This window comes from Octopus bimaculoides, chromosome 9, assembly GCF_046866305.1.
Source record: "Octopus bimaculoides isolate indiv1 chromosome 9, ASM4686630v1, whole genome shotgun sequence".
Classification (NCBI taxonomy): domain Eukaryota; kingdom Metazoa; phylum Mollusca; class Cephalopoda; order Octopoda; family Octopodidae; genus Octopus; species Octopus bimaculoides.
In genome coordinates this window covers 55,652,401-55,659,900 of record NC_142936.1, presented here as the reverse complement: position 1 = coordinate 55,659,900, position 7,500 = coordinate 55,652,401, and the positions used below count along the sequence as shown (strand labels likewise).

Genomic DNA, 7,500 nt, shown 5'->3' with positions numbered 1-7,500 from the left:
AAGTTGTGGTGAAATCGTACAGCAGCGTTCGCCACCATCCCCTGCCGGAGCCTTGTGGAGCTTTAGGTGTTTTCGCTCAATAAACACTCACAACGCCCGATCTGGGAATCGAAACCGCGATCCTATGACCGCGAGTCCGCTGCCCTAACCACTGGGCCATTGCGCCTCCGTTCAGAAAGTAACAAGTAATTAATATGAAGAAAACCTGTCTTGATCCTCTGAAGAATTAGCTTTAAGAGCAGATTCGCAGTCCTTCTTCATAACAGTTTTATGACCTCGTTTATAATTGATATAATAACCACCTCGTCAATCTTATAAAGCAGTCATCTGTTTTTTCTCTTTCTCATTTTTTCCTGCTATGTTGAAGGATTTATTGTGATAAGCGCTTTCATTGCACTTCAAGATCAGTATGAGACGGTGACTTGAGAATTTAGAATGATATTAAGGTAAACCATTTTCCAAATCAATCTAAAATAAAAAAAAAAAAAAAGATTAAGCATTTATGATGTTTCTTACTTGAATACTTCATTGCATCATTTTCAGATATCTTTTTGCATAACACTCATATAGGTAAATTCTCATTAATGTTCAAAAGGATAAAACCAAAATTCAAATATTCTTTTTTAATGTTGCCGATATTTTTTTCTTCTTAACACTGAGTGCTGACAGCTTGCAAAAATTAATGAGCTATAATAAAAATCCTAAATCTCTACAATGTGAATCCAATACACGTAAACTGATCTCTTCAAAATTATCGAAATAAATTTAACCTCTAAAACTATGATTATATTATAATATAATACCAATTTCAATATTTTCTTTTTCTTTTTACCTTTTCATTCCAGTTGCAATTTTCATAAAGGAACGTAATATGACACTAAACACTTGCGAGTAAAAACAAATACATTCCCGTTTCCTATTCTAGATTTTCTCTTAAATCTGTGGATACGTAAATTGTCATCGCTCTCATCTAGATACACTTTCAAAACAATGATATATTGTTATTTTACAGATTTAATTCTTTGAATCTATTATAAACATTGGTAAAAAAAAATGATTAAAAGAAATGGAACATACAATAAAATAAATGTATAGATATCGACTTACTTTCGTATTCGAAGCAACGAATTTCAATTAGTGATCATCTGGTTTCACCAGTGAGAGAAGTCACAAATTAAATGAATTTTGGTTATCAAATATATAGGATGTTCCAAAATTAACTATTTCAATGAAATCGGGCAAAATTAAAATAAAAGACTGACAGAATTTTATGATTAATACTTAATTATTATACCAAAACAAATAGTTTTATAAAATTTACGTCAAAACTTAATTAAGAATTTTCAACATGTGCTCCGTTTGTATCCCTACAAGTTTCAAATTTATCCTTAGCATTGCGAAACACCTTTTGAAGCATTTCAGGAGTTTTTTCCTGCACTGCTAACTGAATGAGTTCTTTAAGTTCTTTAAGCTAAACTATTGCTCCATTCTGGTAATAGGGATATAGAAAACGATTGCAGCCAAATTGAAAAAAAAAAAAAAAAAGTTATCGTGAACAGATAAGCGGGATCGAACACGAGTGAAAATAAAATTATAAAAAAGGTTATAAAATTATAAACAAAATTAATAATTTATCCACTTTTAACACATATTACACATGATAAACATTAAAAAAGGCGAGTTTTTGAAAAAATTGTCCGATTTCACTAGATTTGATAGTTAATTCTGAGACACCTTCTATATATTTTACAGTTAAAAGAAGAAAAAAAATGCTACGTTGTGATCGGAAAAAGATCATTTTCTTGATTCCGGTGTCTCAAATTGGGTAGGATACGGAGGTGGAATTTTCATGATTTGCACTTGAAAGAATGCATGTTTTCCCTTAGAATCGTTGACTGATATGCCCAGGAAGTGTCTCGTGATGTCATCGGACTAGATCTTCCCAATGAACGGTTTGTGAAATTTTGGAAGTTAAAGTTTAAGGGTGTGAGGTGGTGATTCAGTTGGTGTGTGTTTGATTCTGTCATGCTGCAGTGTTGCAATGCTGGAAGTGATGTTATTTGAGTAGGAGTAAATATTGACGTTATGGAGATTAAAGAATTGAATTCTAGGGTAATACGACAAATTTGCATCAAGAGGTTTCTAGCAACATTAGTGGAAACACCTGGTTTAATCCTCCGTCCAGTCTTGGTCTTTTTCATTATGTTGTGTGTGTGTGTGTGTGTGTGTGTGTGTGTGAGAGAGAGAGAGAGAGAGAGAGAGAGAGAGAGAGAGAGAGAGAGTATGTGTGTGGATGTGTATATATATAAATATATGTATGTATGTGAGTGTGTGTGTGCCTGTGTGTATACAGGACCACAAACATATATGTATATGTATATATATATTGATGCATTTCTTGACTGACAGAAAACTACACAAGAAACTATGAAAATATACAGAAATTGCTTCCACGTGTTATATAGAATGAAGGCATATATGTAATGATAGTCAGGGTCGAGATTACCATATACGTGTGAATAGATTTCTCTTTGCCTTCCTTAATACTTTATTCTGCTATTCTTTTTCTTCATGTCATCTTCTTAAGCTTTACCTTCGCTGTCAATTGAACACAGTTGCCTTCTCTGTTTACGACTTTATGACCATTACCTATATTATATATGACTATGCTTCGGTACAGATTCATTGTGTCACTTATTCCTAAAATAAGAGGGTCATCACACATTCAATATCTTGATATTTTTCTGAACCTAATTTTTTATTTTAACTTTTAATTCACCTTATTAAAAGGATTTTTTTCATTAGGATGTTAACGGTATATTCAACAATGAAAAACACACCTGAAGTACCTGTAATGAACTTCAACTCATTTGTGTTCTTTCTTTCTTTATATAATCTTCATAATATAAAGAATATATATATATTATATATATATCATATATATTTGTGTGTGTGTGTACGTGTGCGTATGCGTGTGTGCGCATGTGTACACCTTCATATCTCTACTGAGGTTGCAACATATAGGTTGCTACGGGTATTTATTAAAAAAGAATCATTCGTACGTTATTACTATTTAAAGAGACAAAACTATTTGAAGAGAAAAGGGAACAGGAAACCGAGATGAAAAACGAAATTCATGTTCAGCGGGGAGTTCATATATCACCTGCTGTGTTATCATTAACGTTTCTGTGTAAGTATTTATTAATTTATTAAGGAAATGAGGCCATTCTAATTCTATTACAATGTACAAAACACTGATGAATGTGAAAATGAAAAGGAAATGTATGTTCTGTTGGGATTTCATGTTAATCCTAATGAGATGTCAATAAGGCTTGTTTGGCTCTTTTCGTTTACGTTGAGCATGAAGAAAATAACTTTGTGTGAATGTTCAATATTGAGGTCTGATGTTTCAGTATCAATAGTTTTCCGTTGTGCAAAGACTAGAGAAAGCATGTGATTGTTATAAGCTAGCGTCCTATCTAAAGACCACCATTTTAGGATGTAGGCATATTGTTATTTTCAAGAACGTGTTGCTTGATTTGTGTCTAATCTTTGTAAGGTTCAAATAATTTAGGTTCTCCTCTCCCCTTCACCACTCCCCCTCTCTCTTTCTCTCACTCTTCCTCCTTGACTCTTTCGTTGCTCACACGTGACCAACGGCCATTCTTTCTATCTTCCACTTCCTTCCTAAAGACAAGACGTGCTTTATTTGTCTCTTCTCAAAGCTCGTTTTTCCAGCGTTCACCACTTCACATCGTCTTAGATTAACAGCCCTCACCGTTTGCTTTTACAGCTTTGATCTCACTGTCATGTTTTTGTTACCACTTTCACTCTCCGAAAAAAATCCCAAATTTTATTTAATTTGCTTTGCGGGAAGGACTGTTTTAACGAAGTCGCGTCTTTCCATACCTTTGAAACGCAGAGAAGATAAAACAGGGGAAAACTGATGAAGGGAATGTTCTTTATGTTGCGTGTCTCGTTTTTCTGTTTGTTTATTTTTTCGTTGTTCGAAAAAAAAGTTCGTTTTCTATGTTTTTGTTTTTTATGTTCTCGTTGTTCAGTCTGTGTACGATTTTTGATGTCCTGTACCCATATATGCATGTATATATACATATATATGTAGGTATGTACATATATGTATGCATATATGCATATATTTATATATTATTTATATTCTATATATATATATATATATATATATATATATATATATATATATATATATATATATATATATATATAATCGGCTGAAGCTACAAAGTGACTGAAGGCCCGAGGTTCTGTGCATTGTACTTATCAAACTGATTCAAAGTCTATATTCCTGTTTTTAGTTCTTTCAATCTTATTTTGACTACCAAACTTGTAGGTATTGCTTAACTTGTGTGCATTGTTTAAACGTCGTAAACTTCAGTTTTTTCGTTCGGAAAAATCTTTTTAAAGACATATCGTGCCTAAAAGCACACTTTACATCAAAGCTAGGCGAAACGAAGTCGCCCCTAAAGTAGTCGCGAAACCATTCAGATACCTTTTTTGCCGTAGCTGTAGCTTATCATGTATGCCACGTACTCACGTCACATCCGAAACAAAATCGAATCTATTTGTCTAGAGTGTAATCTTTAAAGGTAATTTTATGGACGCAAAACTACAGCTTCTAGCATAGCATTTAAAACAAAACACATATGTTAAGTATGTTGTATTGATAATCTTTATATTATAGAGCTTCTTCTATTGCTCAATTCGAATATATTCTGCTTATGCGACGCCATTGCAAACCAGCAGATAGTTTCTACACTATCTGTATATATTTCAGACTAGCGAATTCGACTTCATTTCTGTAGCGACACAATCACGCGATATGAAGTTTATTAGTAGCAAATGCCTCGCAGAGACCTCATATTTTTCATGAGTCCAAATGATAGAATGATTGAACTCATATAATCAAGGAACAAATCATAAGTGCATGCATAGAAGTTTAGCAAAACAGTGGGTTGTTGTACAGAGTGTCCATATACAAGAATATTCAGCAGGTTGTGTGCAACCAATGGAGACAACTTGGAAGTGATCTGATGTTTCTAATAAAGCTTGTAACGGTAATTCATGGACACCCTGAATATTTTTAGCGCTGCATATTACACAGGTTGTGTATGTGTGTTTGTGGTTCGTGTGTGTGCATACGTGTGAATGTGTGCACAGTGTTGATATTTGTATGATATTGTATTTTTTGCGGGTGGTTAATGTTGTGCATTAATTGTGATAATGAAACACTAAAGTTTCTAAATATCGAATGGTGTTTATACAGACACACCATTATACACTGTATGATATCTTTCAATTTATACGATAAACTTTATAAATTTTAAAGTTCAATATTCCCGTGACATAAGTTAAAGGTATCGACATCAGTTATTCAAATAATTGTTCGTGGAAGGGACCTAATAAAATTAGCTAGAGTACACTCGATATTTCACATTTAAATCCGATGTGACTATTTCTACTTGTATATGGGTCCTACTTTAGGTTCGAAATCTAATCTACAATTCACCCTTAGCCATACAGCCTATTGTTCTGTGAAGGAGTAACGCAGACTTATGTGTTCCTCAATTCACTCTTAATCATTTCTATGCCATGAAAAGTTGAAATAGGTAATGAGTAACCTACATTAATCATTGTTAGTGTGGTATACCTCTTTTTCTACCTGCTCTGCGTAAACACGGTATCTATAAAATTCAGTTTGTGTGTGTGTTACCCTGTGTGTGTGTGTGTGTTACTCTCTGTGTGTGTGTGTGTGTGTGCGTGTTTGTGTGTGTGTGTGTGTGTATGTGTATGTGTGTGTGTGTGTGTGTTTTCTATGCACGGCCAAACTGCTGGATCGATCTGTACCAAATTTGGCATGAAGGTTTTTCATTGCTCGGGGAAGGTTCTAGGAGGCGGTCACTAAATTTTGAACTTTTTTTTCAAAAACAGAAATATTTCTTACATACCTGTCGTACACATCGTTTTTTTTTGTTTTTTTTTTCGCTTTAAAGGTAAACGAGTTTGACAGAAGCAAACACGACATTGAATAATTCTACGTCATACATCTACGACCCTCACTTCTTTTTTTTTTAAGTAACGATAAACGCTTTTTTAATTCTGATAATGAAACAAAAAGTTTAGTCCTTACCGCAAAATTCATATCTCTTGGGAAATATAAGGATGACGTTGTCTCCATTCCACGGATCCCATTAATCCCATCTGACCTCCCCTATGAATTTAAACAGCTCCAGTTCTAGTGAAACTTAGTTTTGCTATGTCCATAAACAAACCTCAAGCACAAGCTCTCAACGTTGTTGGACTTAACCTTGCTCCTCTTTGCTTCTTTCATGGGCAATTATATGTAGGACGTTCGCGAGTTGAAAATCCCAGAACTCTTTTTATTTGTACCCCATTTATAGGAGACACTGAAAACGTTGTATATTTAGAAGTTCTACAAAATTAAACTGTGATTGATTTCAGGATTTGTTTTAATAACTTTGTTTATACTCACGTCATCTGATAGAATTTTTCTGAAAATATATCTTTTATCAGAATAATTATATCTCTTTCCTTTAACATTCTTTAAGCTTCCGAAAAACGCCGGGTACTTAAGCTAGTATTTATATATTTCCTGCCTTAAGAATACCGCTCCCACGAAAAAAAAAAAAGAACATAAATAATAAATAAAATAAAATACTTTTAACTATGCAGACGTTTGTTTCAGTTCATTGATAATATACTAGTGGTGTACCCTGAAACGACTGGGTGCATTCTCTTTCGACTGAAGAAAAAAAAATATTAAAAATAGTACAACATTCTCAAGCTAAAATAGTAGGGGAAATGATATATTCACAATCTTCTGAATATCTTGGCAGTATTTCAGATAAACCACATAACTTTAAAAGAAAGCACAAAAAATATTAAAATAGCTGAAAATTCAAGATTGAAATTTTCATGCAGGCAACAATAATGTAAAGTAACGAAAAATGAGACACTGTTCGTCATTTTAGTACTGTATTCAAGTACTTCTCTGCTGCGGTACTGTCTGGTACCCTGACCGAAGAATAAAGAGTAGGAATAATTCGTCTAAAATACTGAAAATGAAGATTAATTCATCTTAAAGGAAAATGGTACAATATATTTTCAAAGAATTTTAGATAAAAATATATAATCATCATGAAATAGTTCAACAGGAGTCCCACTCAAGAGCTGGTTTCAACGTGTGATTCCATAGAGAAGATTGCTCAGTTTATTTATTCTTTCTTTCTTTTTTTGTATTGGTTCTTCTTACCAGCAGAAGAATTTGAGCTTAACACTGGAAACTAAGGAATCAATTTCTAAAGTCATAATGTTACCACTTTTCAGAGCTGTACATAGTTACCGTCCCTGCAATACCTTTTACAACTAGAAGAAATTTGTTTAAAAATGAAACGATTTCTATACGCATCGAGTGCAGTGTTAGGTTAGAAATTGTGTTTAATATTG

The 7,500-nt window shown here is 33.3% G+C and overlaps 1 long non-coding RNA gene across 1 annotated transcript; it reads right to left on the bottom strand.

Moving 5' to 3' along the window:
* Positions 1-283: 283 nt before the first annotated feature.
* LOC149134162 (uncharacterized) lies at positions 284-1,493 on the bottom strand. Its single transcript, XR_016242986.1, has 2 exons — positions 1,108-1,493; positions 284-468 (listed from the first exon to the last, which is right to left on the bottom strand). It is a non-coding gene; the product is annotated as an uncharacterized LOC149134162 (long non-coding RNA).
* Positions 1,494-7,500: the final 6,007 nt, after the last annotated feature.